Below are 20852 nucleotides of genomic sequence, written 5' to 3'. Positions count from 1 at the left end.
AAAAAAAACCTGAAGTATTAAAGCTATTCACATACCACAGTTCCAAAGGCTCAAAGCTGACCATGGTAATAAAAAGCGATGCACAAGTAAATGAATGCAGGAATTATGGTTAAGGCAGATTGTTTTCTGGGGTCTGGCTAAAAGATCTGCAGTAAAGCCCTGGCAATCCTAGAATGATTTTCTCATCCTGCTGGGGGGATTTTTAAAATATATCCTGAATGCAAATTATTTTTTCCAGGAGCTCTTTTTGTCCTTGACCTTGTCAAACCTCACTTCCCTTAAAACCATCCTCCAGTGCCTAAACCACCAGGCAAGAGTTTTTAATCCATCAACCAGTTTAGTACAGGAGTGGGGATCTGGGGCCCCAGAGGTGACTATACCATCAAGGGAGGGTATGAGTTTTAATAACTGAGACACCCAGTGGCAAAACAGAGATAACAGTGCTAATTTTAAATTCGTACTTGATTGGGAATACAGACAGCGGCTTAAAGTTTCTCTCTGCCCACACCGAAAAGAAAGAACTAGCCTAAATGAATTAGGGAAATAGCACACAAGTAGAATTTGATTCCAGGCTTGCTGTGAGCACAGATCTCTTTTGGCTACTTCTTCCTCCCAAATGTCAATGGTTTCCCTATTTCATGGGAATAAAATCCAAACCGCCTGATCTACCCTGAAAGAACAGCCACAATCTGACCGTTTGCTTCCTTCCCCAATCAACCTATCCAGGCTAGTATAACATACACAATTCCCAGAATGCATCCCACTGGTCTTGCCTCTGAGCCCTGCCCTTCCCCCAGGTACATCCTTCCCTTCAACTCCACTGGCTGAATTTAAAAGAACTGCGATCGTTATCTGTGATTGGGCCGGGCAGCCTTCTAAATGCTTACACCTTTCATCCCCTGTGAGCCCTGAAACAATCCTGTATTGTTCCTCTTATCTAAATGGCTTTTACCGAAAATGAGAAAAATGAGGCACACAAAAGTGGAAAATGTCGCCTTTAATCCAATCTGTACAAGCTTTGGGTGTTTTTGTTTCATTTTTGAGTTATACTCATTGAATTATTTTTCTCCTGCTATTTATCCTTTGTACCTGTTTTAGGCCATGATCATGACCTGCCTCATAAGACAGCTATTTGCTCAGTGGGCTCTTGAGTGTAAGGAGGGGTGTTTCTCTAAGTGTGGTCTGGGCACCTCTGGGGTCCCTGGGACCCTTTTAGGGGTTCCTTGAGATCAAAATAGTTTCATAATACTACTAAGACTTTATCTGCCCCTATGCTGCGCATTATCACACATATACACAAAAATTGCAGAAGCAGATACAAGAATACTGCTATCTTCTCTTAAACCAAGCATTTTATTTTATTTTATTTTTTTAAATTTTATTTATTTATTTGACACAGAGATCACAAGTAGGCAGAGAGACAGGCAGAGAGAGAGGAAGAAGCAGGCTCCCTGCTGAGCAGAGAGCCCGATGCGGGCCTCGATCCCAGGACCCCGGGACCATGACCCGAGCCGAAGGCAGAGGCTTTAACCCACTGAGCCACCCAGGCGCCCAAACCAAGCATTTTAAAAGATATTTTTAGAATGTAAAACAATGCCATCTTTCTCACTAATTTTATGTACTATCTATAAAATTCTGCAACAAAGCTGACATGACCCGGCTGAAATAGTAGCCAAGTGGTTCCTGCACACACCCACCTCCCAATAAAATTGGTGCCTCAGCAAAATTATAGATTAACTCACAACACAGAGCTTCAATCAAAGCAACTTATATGTCCTCGCTTCTCTTGCTGGTACAGAAAACACAGACATCATTCTAGTCCCAAACCTTACACATAACAAGTGCCAAATGAATGTTCACTGAATGTGTTTGATGAGGAAAACAAATTACCTTGAACTGCCATAAAGTATTTTAAAAATATACATTGCCTAAAAAATAATTAACATGTTAATGACAAGATTTTGATTGCTCCCCGTTCAAGAGGTTCTATCTGTCTGTTATGATTATGAGTTTAAAAGTAATACAATTCTACTTCATTTAAAAGATCTTATAATTCAGACTTCATAAATAAATACTGCACTTGTCCAAAATTATAATAATTAGTAAGTTATATTAAAATACACCTAAAAATAACTGAAAAAATATGACAGATACTATTATACCAAGACCCACAAGGTCCTTAAAAGGACAAAATTAATTTTTTGGAATAGAGGAGTAAACATCAGGCAATCCATGTTTGAGAAGCAACTAACATAAATCTTAAAAATTAGGATACTTATCTGAACCTCCTAAGCTTCTAAATCAATCTGGAAGTGCCCTAAAGTATTTCCTGACCTAGTCATAATCCCCATGACAATGACCCATCTAGTGTGAATTGGATCTTTTTAGTCTGACACAGAAGAATAAAACTAAATGGAAAGCTAGGGAAAAGGGAAGGAAGATTCTAATAATACAATAAGCACCCTGGACTTGACCTACTCTTTGCAGTTATTGTCACCCATAAACTTGCACAAATTTGGTTATGATCAATAAACATGGAACTAAGACTATTTTTTTCTACAGGAAATTTTATATGAACAATTAAAGGGATATATCAAGAATAATCAAACTCAGATCCTTGCAACCCCATTACTGTGATTATTATATCATTTCCTATAGGTTGAAAGTCAATTTTTTAGAAGATTTTATTTATTTGAGAGAGAGAGAGCATTAACAGGGGAAGGGGCAAAAGGAGAGGAAAAAGCAGGCTCCCCACTGAGCAGGGACCAAGGGCTCCAACCAGGATCCCAAGATCATGACCTGAGGTGAAGGCAGATGCTTAACTGACTAAGCCACCCAGGTACCCATAATTTTTAAAATTTTAAGTTTAATTCCCTGCTTCTCCTTGTGGTGTGAATTTGCCTGAAGTCTCAGTTTACATTCTGCTTCCTTCTTCGACTCTTGAGTGACTGTCTTCCCTTTAAACTCACATGATCTCTTCCGGTTCAAAGGCCAGGAGGACCCTTCAGGCTCATCCAATATCACTTGCTCATTTTACATTGGGATTAACAAGGTCAGTAATGACTTGACCAAGGTTTCACAGCTAAATATGAGCAGGGTCCAAACCAGACTCAAGGTCTTGGATCCGGGCAATTTACCTTCAGCACCCAAACACTGCAACTTAAGTCTCTTCTCTCCTGTTTTATTATTAACAATTTCATGACTTTGTACTTTGTTTCTCCTCAAAATTTTCCAGCTCTTCAAGAGCAAGGACCATAGCCTCAATGCAACATAGCGTTGAGCTTATGGTTGATACTAACCAATATCTATTGGTTTAAATTCAATCATAAGAATACTTTTTTAAAACAGTTTTAGGGGCACCTGGGTGGTTTAGTCGATTAACCATCTGACTCTTGATTTTGGCTCAGGTCATGACCTAATGGTTGTGAGATCAAGCCCCAGATCAGGGTCCATCAGGAGCCTGCCTGGGATTCTCTCTCTCTCTTCCTCTGCTCCTCCCCTCTGCACTTGCTCTCTGTCTCTCTTTCTATCATGGCTTTAGATACCTGTTACAACATGGATGAACCTTCAAGACATTATGCTAAGTGAAATAAGCCAGTACAAAAAGGACAATTACTGTATGATTCCATTTACATGAGGGATCTAGAATTGTCAAATACAGAGACAGAAGATAGAACGGTGGTTACCAGGGGGTAGGGGAGGAGGGAATGGGCAGTTACTGTTCAATGGGTAGAGAGTTTGAGTATAGGATGTTTAAAAAGCCTGGAGATGAACGTGGTGATGGTTGCATGGTAATATGAATGTGTATGATGCCATTGAACTATTACATACTTTTAAATGGCAAATTCTATAATTGTATATTTTTCCCACAATAAGAAAATGAAATGATTGAAAATGCGATGATAAAAACCATGGGGATAAAGCACATATTTTAACTTGGAAGGAATCTTTCTGTTTTCATTCCATGGTTCATCATCATGTAGACACAACCTCCGCAAGTATGTTATTGATGAGCCTAACAGACTCCCTAACAGGTTTTTCTAAGGGCTCTTCAATGATAAATTATCTTAATTGTCAAGAGACTAGACAGATGTTTTACATTTAACCGAAGATTACGTGGCTCCTTGGATGTTAGAACCTCTTTTACGGAACAAGAGGTAAGGCTTCAGGAACACAGATGCCCAACTCCTTTTTCTCCATTTTGGAAATCTTTACTTCTTTGGAACAGTCAGAGTTTGCTGTAGTCGTCCATAATTCATTTTGGGTGCAATAAGTCATTTTTTTTTTTTAAATCTGGAGTTCTTCATTGTGGGATGAAACACTAGCAAAGTTGTGGACTTTGGAAATATGTTCAACATTCAATGCTATGTGTTTTTTCTACATGCAAAATTATTGACCTCATAGTAGATATGACCTCAGCAACTGGAAAAATATTTTCAAATCAGATAATCTCTCAAATGGGATGAAAGGGACATAGGCTTGGATTTTCTTGAAAACTAAAGAAAACTACAGCTCAATATTTTTCAGGAGTTCCCAAAACAATTTTGCTAATCAACATAAAGTAACTGATTTTTTTTATTATGAAATGGTCAACTTCTACCTAAAGCAATACTTTTAAATAATGACAATAAGTGCTATCTTAATACTGGTAATTGAGTGTTGAAACAATTGGACACAAGTCTTTTAAAATTTTAGAGATGATGTGATGATGATGATGAAGAAGAAGAAGAAGAAGAAAAAGAAAACAGTCTCTTCACTTTTACAGAATGTCATAAGTAGAAGAGTGTAACATAAAAGCATCCTGCTTTCATACCTTTCAGGTCACATAGACCTCTAAAGGGGGACTTAAACCTATACAAATAAATAATCTCTTGGCCAAAATTTGGTGGCTTTTACACCTTAATTTTAGTGGAACAAAAAAGCTTTGAAATAGAAAGAATTATTGGCCACTGCCTATGTAATGAAAATAAGAAAAGAAAAGAAAACAAAAAAAGAATAAAAAAAGAAAAGAAGAGAAAAAAATAAGAAAAGAAGCTTGTGAGTGTCCAAGTTGAATGGGAAGTAGGTAGGCTTGCTAGCAAATAAAAAATACAAGCCACGGTTTGCCAGTCCACATGCAGAATGGGATAAAATTCAGCTTTGAAGTCAAGCATTCCTTATTTGCCTATGTGACTTTAAACTTTTACATACACTTGAGGGAATTCCTCTCAGATTTGCTCTAAAGCAACTCACACTCAAAAAGTGAATTTTTTTTTAAAGACTGCATTCTGTGCTGATCCTCATGATTTGCACAGTCAGAAACAGAAATGGAGAAAAGATATTTTGATTTTCATACCTCATCATTATGCCCTTGTGTTTGTTATTGCTTACAAAAATAAACTTCTAAGCAATTATCATTGGAACTAAGGGGAATCTTCCTGCACCCTTCATTCAGGTAAGGAAAATATTATTATCTAATCAGATTTCTGGATGACAAATAATTGGAATATTTTCCTTGATATTTATTTGGGCCAGAGAGAAAATTATAGATTAGACTACAAATTCATTTATTCCTTTAGATCACTGAGACATCCAAGTCCAGCCTCTTCATTTTTTTTAATAAACCTGTTGCATATGTATGAATCATGACTCAAGTGTCAGTTCTAAGCACAACACTAATATAAAAGAGCTACCTAAGTCCCGTCACTTCTCAGCATCAACATATTATTAACTGATTTTTATATCTCTTAAGTCTACCCACTATATGGGTAAGGATAGCCAGGACTTGTACTAATGATCCCTGGGATCAACATTTTAGAGTAATCTGCATATAGTCAATCACAGCAAGTCTACAAACTCCAACTCCTATAAGGAAACCAATTGCAAAAAGTAAGTTCTCTTTGTAGGACATGGAAACAAGCCCAAAGCTTTCATAGTCAGTGATGACCCTGCTGCCATTACAGGAGAGCATGATGTCCTTCCACGCTCCAGCAGCTGGAAGATCAAGGCTCCAGCACAAGATTCTGGACCTCCTCTTCCAGGATCCAGTCCCCACTGTGACCTAGACAGCTACAGCAGAGAGACCAAGAGCATCCACAATTATAAGGCGGCTAATGGTCCACTGAAGGTATTTAGGTATCATTGCCTTTAACCTCTACGTAGAAGGAAGCTTTAGTCTTGATAATGTAAGTGAGTTAATATTGAGTAATTCTTTTTACACTGAAAAGGTTCTTTCTGGTCAGTTTGTGCTCATTATGTGCGAACTTGTGAAATTAATATAGTGTGGTTCATGATAAAGCTGAGGCTCCTATAGTTTTGAAAGACCCAAGGCATTTCAACCTGACTTGCCCAATGTCACACACATAGCAGAGCACACACAAAACCCCAGATTATTTGCTTCCCACCTCAGCTGTCTCTTTGCTCCATCATACCACATCCTCTAAAAATATTTCGTCAGTGCTAAGACCAAATAGGTAACTTAAAAATGCATACTTTTTATTGGAATTCAGTGAATGAAAATATTTTCTAGAAGATAAGTATTGAGGGCTTTTCCATGATTCCTTTATTATGGGCATCCAGATTTTATTTACTATACCATATTAAAAGTTTTCACCAAAATATGAAAACTAAGTAAAGTTTAAAACTGCTTTTGACAAACCTAACCAGAGCTTTAATGGCAAAAGTTGGCCAAAATAATGAAAAATACTAGTATTGGGGCAGCTGGGTGGCTCAATTTGTTAAGCATTTGCCTTTGGCTCCAGTCATGATCCCAGGGTTCTGGGATGGAGCCCCAAGTTGGGAGTCCCTGCTCAGTGGGACATCTGCTTCTCCCTCTCCCTCTGCTGCTCCCTGCCCCCACTCCCATGTGCAAGTGCTCTCCCTCTCTCAAATAAATAAAAAATCTTTTAAAAAAAGAAGAAAAAGGAAAATACTAGAATTGCCTTTTACATAAAACCATAATTGTTTGATTCTAAGTTACATTTTAATGTCTTGCAATCAGAATGTGCCTTAAAATCAGTGCATTCACCATCACACACCAAAACATATTTACATCAATGATAGATCTTACAATCACTGTAAAGATGATAACCTGCTAAGTCAACCATAAAACAATTACAGCTTCATAGTTGAGATCCAGGGCAAGTCCATGAATTTAAGATTTTTTTAATCCTGTAGCTTCACATACAAAATTTACATTTTTCATTTTTCTTTCTATCAATCATTATTCTCAGACAACGTCCTCCCTAGTCAATGATGGAAGTTGATGTAGTAAATGTAGAATGTATCTCATACGTTTCTCTATCACTCTTTTTTTTTCTTTCCAGTCATTGATTTATAGAATTACAGAAAATGACCCTCAGGGTCACACTGAAGAGAGCCTACTGATTTTACCCTGTAGCATGCTCTGACCTCATCCTCTTTTGGAGTTCAAAGCTAGCCTGGCCCCAGACATACTGAGAAATCACTTAATACCAGCTATGTTAAAAGCCAAAGACAAAGGGCACAATCTGTCAACCCCTCTATGCTGACAAGAGAGGTCACTCATTTTTCCCACAAGACTTACCAGTCTAGGCAGGCATTTCCATGAGCAGAAAGTACAGCCCTGGAACCATCCATCTGCCTTCTGCCAGTCCTACTTGCTTTAGTGTTTCTACACATTCCCTGTTGTCTAGTCCTTGTTGATGGAGTCTGTACTGATCTGAAATTCTCCACCTCCTATGGGGATGCTCCATGTAAAATAATATTTATAAATTGCCAAAGGTCACTATATTTAGTGGGTTCTGCCAAAGCAGTTTCTTGGCAAGTTGCGTTTGGACTCTGATTTCCAATTGTCACCTCCCTGGAAGCTGCAGCAGACGATTACAAAAAAGGGAAAAACGACCCATGCAGTCACATCCAGTCAGACCCCTTCCCTCACTAAAACAGTCCTTATGTTTTTCTCCCCATCCCAAACCCTTTTTTCTACAAATCTTACATCTCTATCTTTTATCTTTTTTTTTTCCCCATCTCTCCCAAGTGGAGTATTTGTGACAAGTCTAATTGTATGAGATGAAGAAATGGAAAGGGTAAAGAAATGTGAGCTCAAATGAATTATTTCTTGCTTCCTCTCTGCTCACAACGATACCCTCTCTCCAGCACCCTGCCACCTGCTCTATTGGGCAGGGGGGCGGGCCAGTCCTTTCTAAGCCAGCTCTGCCCTGAAAAGTCTGGGACCCCCGAGTTCACTTTTCCATTCTAATTCTTTATGCACTCCAAACCTTGTCAATATACAACTGAGTTTCTCCTTTGGGATCTAAATAACAAACACACACACACACAAACAACCAAAACAGAGATGAGGAGGATACAGGAAAAGCTTTTTTTGTGTTCCACACGTTCTAAGTAAAAGAAAAACAAAAACTGAACTCTGGAACTAAGGAAATCTGAAAACATGGACACACACACTCTCTCTCTCTCAAACATAGTGATAGATTTTATAACTATTAGTGGAATGCTGTATTTCAGGAGCTTAATCTATTTGAAAGGCCTTTCTGGGTGTGAGGCTGAAGACCTAATGAACCTAGTCTTCACTAGCAAGTATCACCTAGTGGTTTGGTGTGTATGCTCTCAAGCCAGGATGGGTTTAATTCTCAACTCTTTTATCTGCTATCCATGAGAAAAAGTTATTTCATCTCCTTGTGCCTCAATTTTAATAATCCGTGAAAACGGTACCTACCTAATATCATTGTTAAAGAGAAATGACAACACTTAGAACTATATCTGGCATGGAGTAACCATGCAACAATGTTACCATTATTATTATTAATATATATTATTTCTACATGAGTTGCAAATTTCTAAATATCCTTAGAAAGTGGAATCTGTACACTATTTGGGAAGTCCTATGAATTGGCTTGACAGGAAATTTTAGGAATATGTTCAATTTGTATTGAGTAGAACGAGATTGTCCTCTTTATACACAGCTAATAAACAGTATGAAATAAGCTTGATTTTTAGGATTTTTTTGGACACAAAGCCTCATTCAGAGTCCATAGTCTCTCATGGTTCATCTCCCCTCTGGTTACGCCCCCTTCATTCTTCCCTTCCTTCTCCTAATGTCCTCCATGCTATTCCTTATGTTCCTCAAGTAAGTGAAACCATATGATAATTGGTTTGACTTATTAATCTGCTTGACTTATTTCACTCAGCATAATCCCCTCCAGTTCCATCCATGTTAATGCAAAAGTTGGGTATTCATTCTTTCTGATGGCTGAGTAATAGTCCATTGTATGTATGGACCACATTTTTATCCATTCATCTTCTGAAGAGCATATCAGCTCTTCCACAGTTTAGCTATTGTGGATGTTGCTGCTATGAACATTGAGGGTTTTAGAGGGGTGCGAGGTAGGTGGATGGGTGAGCCTAGTGGTGGGCATTAGGAGGGTATATTTTGCATGGAGCACTGGATGTTATATGCAAACAATCAAAGAACACTACATCAAAATCTAATGATGTACTGTATGGTGACTAACATAAAAAGAAAACAAACAAATAAAAAAATGTCTTTTGGAGCCAAAACATGGAATTCCCTTTCAGGGGATTACGTGTAGCATTTCCCTCTGAAAATTTTAAGAAAGGAACAACTGAGTCCCTTTTCTGGATGACTTAAATAGTCCCCTGCTTCAAACTATTAAACAAGAGAATTTCAGACTATTAAAAAAGAGAATTTTATGAGGTTCTTTGAGCCCATTTATCCAATTTTTATACAGGCTTTAGTGATCAGGCTCTTAAAAGGGTACCTCTCTAGTCTTGCCCATTTTTGACCTCATGAAGGCTTTATTTCAGCTGAACTTCCTGCTACTTAACATTATTTATCCATTCTATGTTTTCCTATAGGGAATGGACGGCATTGCAGGATTGGAAATGACTGATGGTTTCTAGGGCCTTTGTGGTTAATATGACTGTGTGGTGGTAGACCAGGCCAAGGCCCAGGCCCATACCCACTGTAGTTGGATGACCAAGGGAGAAGGAGCCCACTGTAGGAGATTAACTGGTATATGGCAAGGAGTCTCTTAGATGGTGGTAGATTCTGTGAGTGTTAATGGGTCCATCTCTCCCACCCTATTAATATCAATGCAGTCATCTGCAGTAACGTTATTCAAAGGGGTTAATGAAAAGGGGGCAGTTTCGTTGCCCTTGTGACCTTGTGGGTCCCTGTGAAGGCTGCATTGACCTCTCCATTGACCCTCTGCTATATCACATCAAGGAGGGCTAATGAGCCAAATCTATTCATTGTGTTCTTCTCTGTTAAATACCCAATACGCTGCTTGGTTTAATAGTAAACCAGAGAGAAAGAATTTGAATGAATAGAAGTTCTGCTAACCCAGATCGACTCTTTGTTAGCCTGGCCTAGGACACTTAACATTTGGGGTTTCCACTGGGTTTGACATCATGCCAATATAACCAGATGTGTTCATCACAGTCTATTTGGGTTTAGAAATTGACATACATGCCAATCCTTGTCCTTCCCTGCATGCCATTTCAATAATGCCTGAAAAATAGTAACAGGATGATAACTAGCAAAAACAAGCTATTGTGCTTCTATAACCTAGGCTCTAATGCTGATGTTTAGGAACACTTCTTTTCCTCCAGTAACACAAAAACGCAAACGGAGTTTTCAGAAACCATTCTCCTCTTTTAAAGGCAAGACCTCTCTAATTCTGAAGCTGTTTACCCCATCCATGAAAAAAGCCTCCCCCTCCCCAGCCCCTACCGGGTCACGTACTAAGCGGTAACAATATGCCAAATTCTATAAAGGACATAATATTCCAATATTTCCTACTGGGCTCACCATCTACACTGCAGCTGGTTGCAAGAGCTGCCAGGAGCTGTCACCTGAGATTTTTCTGCACTTGGAGGTGGGCCAAAGAAAAAAATCCCTCCCATCAAGATTGTGAAGTCCAAGGAGGCAATATCTTCTTGAGAACACTTGTTCGGGTGACTTTTTCCATTCCAGTGATAGCACGAAGGGGATACAGTAAAGAGAAAAAAATCAATCCTAAAAATGCCACAAATTCCAAGAGAATCAGAGTGCCTGCCTATTCACCACCTGACAATCACAGCCTGTGATAGCCCAGAGCCTGATCCTTCGGTCATGCCTGGGACCATGAGTTGCTTATGTCCCCGAAATTAACCTCTGAAAGGAGCATTATGTTCACAACGCACAGGACAGATCTGAATTAAATCTCTATTGAGACACAAAGTGGAAATTCTTCTCCCCTTCCCCCCAACTCTTTCCCCTTTTAAATTGCCAGAATAATAACAAAAAGTGCTTTTCTTGGTATTATTTCACATTGTCTCTCTCCTCTTCTAGCCCCCCACTCCCCACCAAGTCTAAAACACTAGGGACTCTGGCCTCAAGGGTGCTAGTCTGTTACCTTAGAGACTGTTTCTTTACAAGGCAATAGAGTGGCAGAGGGCATGCCTTTGCTGCTTACCTTGGCAACCATGAATTGCTGAATGCTTGCTGTTCTCATGAATGCAAGTCATTCACTACCATCTGGACATGCCCACAGGTATAAACATTTTTTTCAAGAAAGGACCAGGGAACACACATGGCATCAATAAGTCTCTTGAATGACAAACAAAGCCATCCCATAGGATGGAACATTATCACACTGAAATTGATACAACATGAACCTCTAATGGCACTGCTTCCAGTCAAGGTCAAACTAAATGTTCCGTTTGTACACCCTTCAGTCTTCTTAAGCAAATGGCATGAGTCAGGTTAGGAAATGAGGTATAAAGAAGGAGGCAGAAGGAAGACATCACTGCAAATGGAAGACCACTGAGTTTGACCCAAGAATAAATACACCTTAAGGAGGCTAGGAGAGGCTATTCATTTCTCACTAGCACTTCTCTAGGTGGAAACCCAAAAGAAGTAATTTTTTTTTCCCTTGGCTTGGTGAAATAAGACTGGCACAAACTCGATTCAGAGGCATTTTTATGTTCTTCATAGACAAACATTACAGATGAAATTCTTAACATATTTATAAGAACATAGACTTTGTGCTTGTTTGGGGTTGGTGGGGGGAGAGGAAGTAACAAGGGCTCTTCTATGTTTTCCTATAAACAAAGTTGCTATGAACCTCAGAATTCAGTCATATCCAGCTCTAAACTTAATTCTTCCATGTGCCTATTTTTTTTTTTTAACTTGGAGGTTGTTATACTTTGGTGTGAAGTTTTTAAATAATTTACTAACTTCTCAGGTATGATGTCTTTTATATATCTGCACCGTGCTCATTCACACACACACACCCCAGAATGGAAGTAAAATATATAATTCCAGCCACATTCGAGCTTATATAACCAAAATAGAATTTCTCCCATGAACCAAGTCTTCCCATAGAGAGAAATGAGGGGAGAGAAATCTTAGGCAAAAAGCAGTCAGCAATATTCCTAATATGACCAAAAAAAAAAAAATTAAAAGGAGGGTAGCAGGAAGAGAGAACACAGAAGTGTGGGCAGGGGGACAAGCAGGTGTCAGAGTTTTCCTAATTTTGCTCCTTGCGGAGCATAGAAATCTAAAGGTCTTTATGGACCGATGAAAGAACTAGGGAAGTGGCCAGGTACATTTCTACAAAAATTACATCACTTCTAATACCCCTACCACAAGTGTGGAATAATCTGGTTGAGTCTCAAACATGACTTGAGATGAACCTGGTTTAAGTTTAGAACAACATATCCTCTTGCCATAACAAGAAGTGTTATTTTTTCCTTCTTTGGTGATAAAGCTTTCCAGTTCAGTAAAAAAAATCTCTGTTTACCAGATATAAAAATGTTCATTTTCAAGTTGCGAAGTTGACCTTGGGGTTTTTCTTTCCCTTCCCCCTCCGCCTTTTGCCTTTAAAAGTTCAGGATGTCTCAAACAGCAACTGTTAAATTCTGTCTAGCAAGCCTGGACTGTGGACAGTGATCTAACCTCCTGGAAAAAACATGGAGTTCACCCAAAAACGGAGGGAGACATTCTCTCGCTCCAGCCGCCAGCTCCTAGGTTTCAAAGCTCTGGGACAGACCTTATGAACAGCTTGGGACTCTAGCATGTAAGCTGGCAAGGCCAACTCAAACACAGAAAACACTGCAGCAGGTATAAACAGCAGCCACACACCAGGCCCGGCCCCAAAAGGCAGGCGGTGAGTGGGGAGAAGCCAGACCATGAGCCCTTGCCTGCGTCACACTCCTTCAGACCTGTTCTGTATCTGGGGATATGTGGAAAAAGAGCAGACTTCCCAGCTGGACTGCAAGTTCAGGAAATCAAGTCTCATTAAGTGACTATAAGAATATCTGTCCGCTTGGAAAGAGAAAGGTCTTGCTGATGTACACACACACACACACACACACACACTTGCAACACCAAGTCACCTATAATTATCTTGATTTACTTGAAAGCAGAAAAATTGGCCTTAGATAGGACAGATAAAAAATAAAACCATTTCTTCTTTGTTTGAGGATTTTGTCCATGTGCCCCAGAGTATTCTCAGTGTGCACACTTCCAAACATACTTGGCTTTCAATATTTTAACATCAATGCTGGCCTCAGGCTTTTGACACAGACACAGCCATGAATCTCAGTGGTTCCAGATCAGCGTGTGTGAACATGCATTCAGAGAGCAAAAGAGAATGTCCCCATTCCTCAAAGAGAAGGCCATTGAGGTTTTTCAATGTAAAGATACTGAGCATCCTTGGGAGCATTCTCTAGGCTGATTTTTTTAAAGCTAAACTACCAACCATTATATATCTTACTCATTTATGTAACAATTTTCTGACAAGATGGAAGTGCATTCCATTCCCCTAAGAGAGTTTATGAGCTCAGAAGTCTTCTTATAATCGGAACTATTTTTAAGTTTATATTTCTTTGTATTCTTAGTCCATTTTGTATTTAATTGTGGTTCACTCAATAAACTTTATTTTGATAACTGTCAAATTATTACACACATACTCCACTAGCACTTGTCACTATTACAGATATGAGTATATTGCATTCTTATCATAAAGAAGCACAAAATCTCTTGGGAAAAATGGACTTCAAAACTATACATTATAAGGTTTGCCATTCATGGTCCCTCAACCACTCAAACTTCATTTTCATCAATGGTCATTAAAGTATTTATGGAAACACATATCATGTTTCAAATTCTAGGCTGAATTTTTATGTGGAGACAAGTCACAGAAAATATGGTTTGAACCACAAAGAGACTCACAACTGACCTGGGTGAAATAAAACATATTTCACTTGTTTCATGCTTTGTATTTGGAAGCCGAGGCTTCCGTGAAATGGGCATCTCCTCCCAAAACCACAGAAGCTGCAAAAACCACAGAATCACAGTGTCACAGAATGTTATAACTTACAACAGCTAATAAGGTATGTGTGTAGACATTTGCCATCTAAATTACAAATGACAGGAGGGGACCCATCCAAATTGGGAAAACTATGGTAAGTCCATTCAAATCATTTTGATTATTAGCTCAGACTGGAATAAAGTATAAGAAATAAACTTCTGTCCAAGCAGAAACTGTCTTCTGCTTTTCTAAGTTATGAAAATCTGAACATGTATAAATAACTTCTTTCAGAATTTTATAAAGTTGATTATCTCTGTATACCGATAAAAAAAACTCATTATACTAAACCTTTTTATTTAAAGTCTGAATGGCTTCATCCAGATTTGAGAAGTCATGTAGGAGTGTTCAAAACCAAGGTAAGGGCCACTTGGCTATGGAGAAGATTTATTAGTGTTGTTAGGGTCAAGTTATTGCTGAATTAATAAACAGAATTAAAATAGAAACCAGTGAAGTCATTTCAGTGAAATTAAATACACGAATACAAACCACACATTGTATACACGTTAATAGATCATAGGCTCTCAACCAAGAGTGAGAGGGTAAGAGAATACAATGAATGGCATCCTGCTATTTTTACTTGGCTTTTTCTGTTGTCCAAGTCCTCTGTGAACTGGGTGGGAATCTACATTTATTGAGTCCAGTCTACATCAAACATTCTGTGAGCCTGTTGACATATATTGTCTCTTTTATTGCTCATAACAATGCTATGCCTATGTGTATTTTTATCTTCCTATTTTAGATGTAGAAACAAATTCATAGAATAAAGTATCGTTCTCAATGTCTCACACTGCTAATAAGTGATGTAGTCAGGATTCCAACCTGGGTATTCTAGGAGCTAAGGTCTTTCTTTACTCAACACATTGTGCTCAAAACTATGCACTGTGCTCAATTCTTTACTCAAGACCTTGATATGCCCACATATATCATATCTGTATTACAACATGTATAATGTGTACATGTATGGAATATAAAAATTCTTTATCAACCACTAAGAGGAAACACCATATTAAAAATAAAACATTAAGGGCATCATCATTAAAGACAGAAAAAAGATTCAGATGGATACTACCAACAGGGCATTGAACATTATTCAAGAGACTCTGGTTAATGCAAAAGACAGAAATTAAAGGAGTATATGCATTGAAAAGAAAGAAACAGGGGCACCTGGTGGCTCAGTGGGTTATATCTCAAGGTCCTGGGATTTAGTCCCCCATCTGGCTCTCTGCTCAGTGGGGAGCCTGCTTCCCCCCTCTCTCTTTGCCTGCCTCTCTGCCTACTTGTGATCTCTCCTTCTCTCTCAAATAAATAAATAAAATCTTGAAAAAAAAAAAGAAAAGAAACAAGTCACCTCTGCCGACATCAGATTAGACATCAAGAAAATTAATAAGAATCAAATAAATTCATCTCAGTAAGCTATTCATGTAAAGATAAATATCTTTAACAGTTAACACTTTTCTCTTTATACCAAAAATAACTAGTTACTGGAATAACTGGAAAATTTCCATTCGCACTAGCAAAAATAATTTAAATGACTAGAAATAAGCTTACCATGAATGGGTAAAACTTATATTTAAAAAAAGAACTATAAAACATCAATGTATCACACACGAAAAGACCCAAGTGGAGATACATGTTTCTGAAAGGTCTCAGTATTATAAAGATGTAAATTGTCTCCAAATTACTCTATAAATGGAATGTATTCCCAGTAAGATTGTAGGTGACATGTAATAAGTTGATTCTAATACACCAGAAAAGTAGGGATTATTTTTTTTTTAATTTTTTTATTTTTTTCAGCATAACAGTATTCATTATTTTTGCACCACACCCAGTGCTCCATGCAATCCGTGCCCTCTACAATACCCACCACCTGGTGCCCCCAACCTCCCACCCCCCACCCCTTCAAAATTCTCAGATCGTTTTTCAGAGTCCATAGTCTCTCATGGTTCACCTCCCCTTCCAATTTCCCTCAACTCCCTTCTCCTCTTCATCTCCCCTTGTCCTCCATGCTATTTGTTGGATTATTTTTTAAAGAAAAAAGAATATTATTTTTAAAACCCCAGTAAATAAAATCATATGATATTAGCACAAAAGTAATCAAGTGGGTCAGAACAGAGTGTATGCAAATAGAGCCATGACTAAAAGATAATTTGGTATATGATAAAGAGGACATTCCAGTTCAAGGAGGAAAGGATGAACTAGCTATTCCAACATGGGACGGAAGGGAAGGAGTGGAATATAGCCTTCATTAACCCCCTTGAAAAATGAGTAAAAAAAAATATGATCAGATAACTTACAGACATGATAATACAAATGGGGAAGTAAGTTATTTGGTAGCCTTACCACATACAAGCACAAAAATAATATCAGATATCAAATAATTTTAGAAAAATTAAAAGGTATAAAATTAATAGGAGAAAATGAAGGAAAACATTTTGTAACCCTAGAGCAGGGAAGCCTTCCTATACAAGATATATGAGTGCTGTGAAATGTGTAAGTCTGATGATTTACAGACCTGTACCCCTGGGGCAAATAATACATTATATGTTAATTTTTAAAAAAATAAAAATAAATGCATAAATACATAAAAGCAATAAATGACCAGTCAATCTGACTATATCAGGCACAAAACTTCTCTGTAGCAAAGGCTATACAATGTTAAATGAGAAAGAACAGCATGGGGGAAATATTTTAAATATATATATTACAATACTTAAAATACACCCCAAATCAACTAGACCAAATCAATGAAAAAGCAATGACAAAAACAGAAAAATGGGCAAATATTATAAACTGGCTTTCTCCAGACATGTAAATACAAATGACCAAATGAATAAATAAAGCTATTCAACCATTAAGCTAGCCATTCAAGCAATGGCTATTGCAGCCATTAAAATAAAATAAAAATAAAAACAACTTTTCTTTTGCTCTGAATGGGCAGAAATTTTAATAATAATCCTCTTGAGTTTATAAGGAGGCATGGAGGGACACCTGGGTGGCTCATTCAGTTCCTGGGATCGAGTCCTGTGTCAGGTTCCCTGCTCAGTGGGGAGCCTACTTCTCCCTCTCCCTGCTGCTCCCCCTGCTTGTGGTCTCTCTCTCCATTTCTGACAAATAAATAAATAAAATCTTTATAAGGAGGCAAGGATGTGGGTATTACTCCCTCTTAGGAGTATCAGTTGGTACTGACTTCCTCAATAATAATTTGATAATAGTTTTATAATCAAATGGACATTTCCTCAAACATAGCAATCTGCTTTACCAGTAGCTTCTCAGAAAAATGTGAACAAAAAAGTATGGTTCAAGACAATTTTGCTATAATATTCAAAAATGGTAATTCCCGGAAGGTCCATCAGCAGGTCTATTTATGTATTAGATGAATAAAGCATATGCATACAATGGAATGCCCTATAGCAAATCAAAAGAATGAAGAGGATATATCTGTATGGACACAGATAGATCTCCAAATAGAGACCTTAAAGAAAAATATTTTGTCACATAGCATCTGAGTTTTTATAAAAAGTAAAATAAAAATAAGAACAAATTAGATGACTAATACAGACAAGACTACATATCTGCAAAATAACTGAAAATCTATACTTGATCTCTGCCTCTGGTTCCTGACACAGAGCTCCTAAATCCTTTGGAATTTCCTGGATGATAGGAGTGAGTCTCTTCTGTTGTAAATGGAGCAGTTCTTGGTGGTGTCCTGGATAGCCTCAGGATAGGGGCTGGTCACCAGGAAGACCAAACCATGATTAGAAGCCTGGTATTTTCATCCCCAAACCCCATTCTCCAGAACAAGAGAATGCTAGAGTTTGAGTTAATGACTGATCATTGCCTACAAGATGAAACCTCCACAAAAATTCCAAAAATACAGGGTTCAGAGAGCTTCCAGGATGGTGAACACAGCCCCGTACTAAGAAGATAGCATACTCTGGCTCCCTGAGGGAAGAAATTTCTCCATTTGGGACCCTACTGGACCTTACCCTATATACTTCTTCCTCTGGCTGTTCATCTGTATCACTTACACTCTTTTTAATTAGCCAGTAAACTTAAGTAAATGGTTCTCTGAGTTCTGTGAGCCATTCTAGCCAATTATCAAACCCAAGGAGGAGGCCATGGGGATCCCAATTCATAGCCAGACAGTCAGAAGTGTAGATGAAAACCCGGACATGGGACTAGAGTCTAAATTGCGGTGAGGCAGCTTTGTGAAAACAATATATATATTGTTTATAGCCTGTGGGATCTGCACTAACCCTGATGTGTCAGAACTGAACTGAAATGTAGGATATCCCACTGGTAACATAGAATTGCTTTATGTGGGAAAACCCACACACATCTGGTGGCCATCAAGAAGGCACTCTTAGTAGAGGAGAAAACAGAGGTTTTCCTGGACAATATCAAGCTGGAATAAGGACTGGGACAACTGGAAAGTGGGGTAATACTACTACTATTTGCTTCTTTAAAGAAAAAAAAAAAAAAGAGTATGCTACATATATAACTTCCAAAAGGTTTAATGTTAATTCTCCCCAAATTAGCTAAAAGTGCAATACAATATAAAACAAAACTCCATTTGTTTTTTTTTTTAGAACTTGACAACTGATTATCTGGGAAAAAATGCTGAAAATGCAGCCAACACATTTTTGTAAAAGAGTAATGAGGGAAAGCTTGTTTATGAGACTTCAGAAACATACTATAAAGTTAAAATAATTAAGACAGTGTGCTATTGGTTCAGGAAAAGGGGTGGTAGGTCAAAGGAATAGAATAGGGAGTCTGGGAAATGATCCATGCGTGCTGGTTGTAACCTTTTGGGTTACAAGTAGTACTGGGAGTCTAATTTGCTTAACCAAAACAACAAAAAATGTAAAAATCAATCCGTGTACGCCCACAATCACAGCAACATTTTTTACAATAGTCAAACATGGAAGCAAACCAAATGTCTATCAAGAGACAAACGGATAAACAAAATGTGGTATAACATACAATAAAAGACTATACAATCTTAAAAAGGAAGAAAATTCTGACAAATGCACAATACAGGTAAACCTTGAGGACATTATGCTGAGTGAAATAAGCCAGTCACAAAAGGACAAATTCTGCATGATTCCAACTCCTGTTGGAATAGTCTAGAGGTACCTAGAATATGAGGTACCTAGAATAGTCAAATTCATACAGACAGCAAGTAAAATAATAGTTACCAGGCCCTGGGAAGAGGGAGGAACAGAAATTATTGTTTAATAGGTATGGAATTGCGGTTTGCCAAGATTAAAAAAAAAGTTCTGGTGGGTGCACCTGGGTGGCTCAGTGGGTTAAGCCTCTGCCTTCGGCTCAGGTCATGATCTCAGGGTCCTGGGATCAAGCCCAGCATCCCGGTCTCTGCTCAGCGGGCAGCCTGCTTCCCCCTCTCTCTCTGCCTGCCTCTCTGCCTACTTGTGATCTCTGTCTGTCAAATAAATAAATCTTTAAAAAAAAAGTTCTGGAGCTGGTGAGTGGTGATGGTTGTACAACAATGTGAATGCATTTAATACCACTGAACTACACATTCAAAAATGTTAAAATGGTAAATTTTATGTAATGCATATTTTACCATAATAAAAAAATCCCTAGGAAAAAGAGATGCCCTTGGGATTTCTGAATAACCAGAATCAAGGAATCCAACACAGATGGATCTCTCTTTCCATGTCTTTTCATTGCATTTCTCTGCATTTTGATTTTATTCATCTTTACTACAAAACATATTTTGGTGGAAAGCACAAATGTTAAGTAGCCCCTAACTTTTATACTCAGAGCTTCAAATTCTCTCTAGTCCCAAACTCAAAAGGCCCAGGCAAGGGACTCGCTGATGCAACTTTAATCAGGTACCCACACCTGAACCAATTAAATAAGGCTTAAAAGATGGGAGTCAGAGTGAACCAAGATGGAACCTGCCATGTAAATGATGAAGACAATACGCTACTTTTTGATCACCAAATTAGCAAATAATAAAAAGGTAGCCAATATGCAACCTCTGATAAAAGGATAAGGAAATATCTCCATTTCCAGACCATGATGGATTATTTTGCATCAGACCAACATTTGTACCAAGATCATCTAGGTAAGTTTGATTAAAATACATGTGAAAACAGCTTGAAGGTGTCAAAGGGCAGCTAAATCAGCCAATACTTGGTGTAGGGATCTGAGGTCAAGCTGAAAGGTATGCTCTAGAGCTTTTATTCTAATAGAGCTGATGCGACAAAATTTAGGGTTCAGAGCTACCAAGGAAAATAGAATTTGAGGATCCAAGACTCCTGAGAAAAGAGAAAATCAGAGAAGTAGGAAGGTGATAAATGGAATGAAAATGTTTTAACGGCCTTACATTCTCCACAATGTGGTAAGGTCTCTCTAATAAGGTAAAGATGAATTAAGTTCTAGGGTAATTTCAAAATGAATAATAAAGGACAGCATAAATAACATACCAAAAAAAGGTAAAAAAATAAAATATATTTAATCTAAAAA

This window comes from Lutra lutra, chromosome 6, assembly GCF_902655055.1.
Source record: "Lutra lutra chromosome 6, mLutLut1.2, whole genome shotgun sequence".
NCBI classification, from domain to species: Eukaryota; Metazoa; Chordata; class Mammalia; order Carnivora; family Mustelidae; genus Lutra; species Lutra lutra.
Note: the sequence above shows the minus strand (reverse complement) of the source record.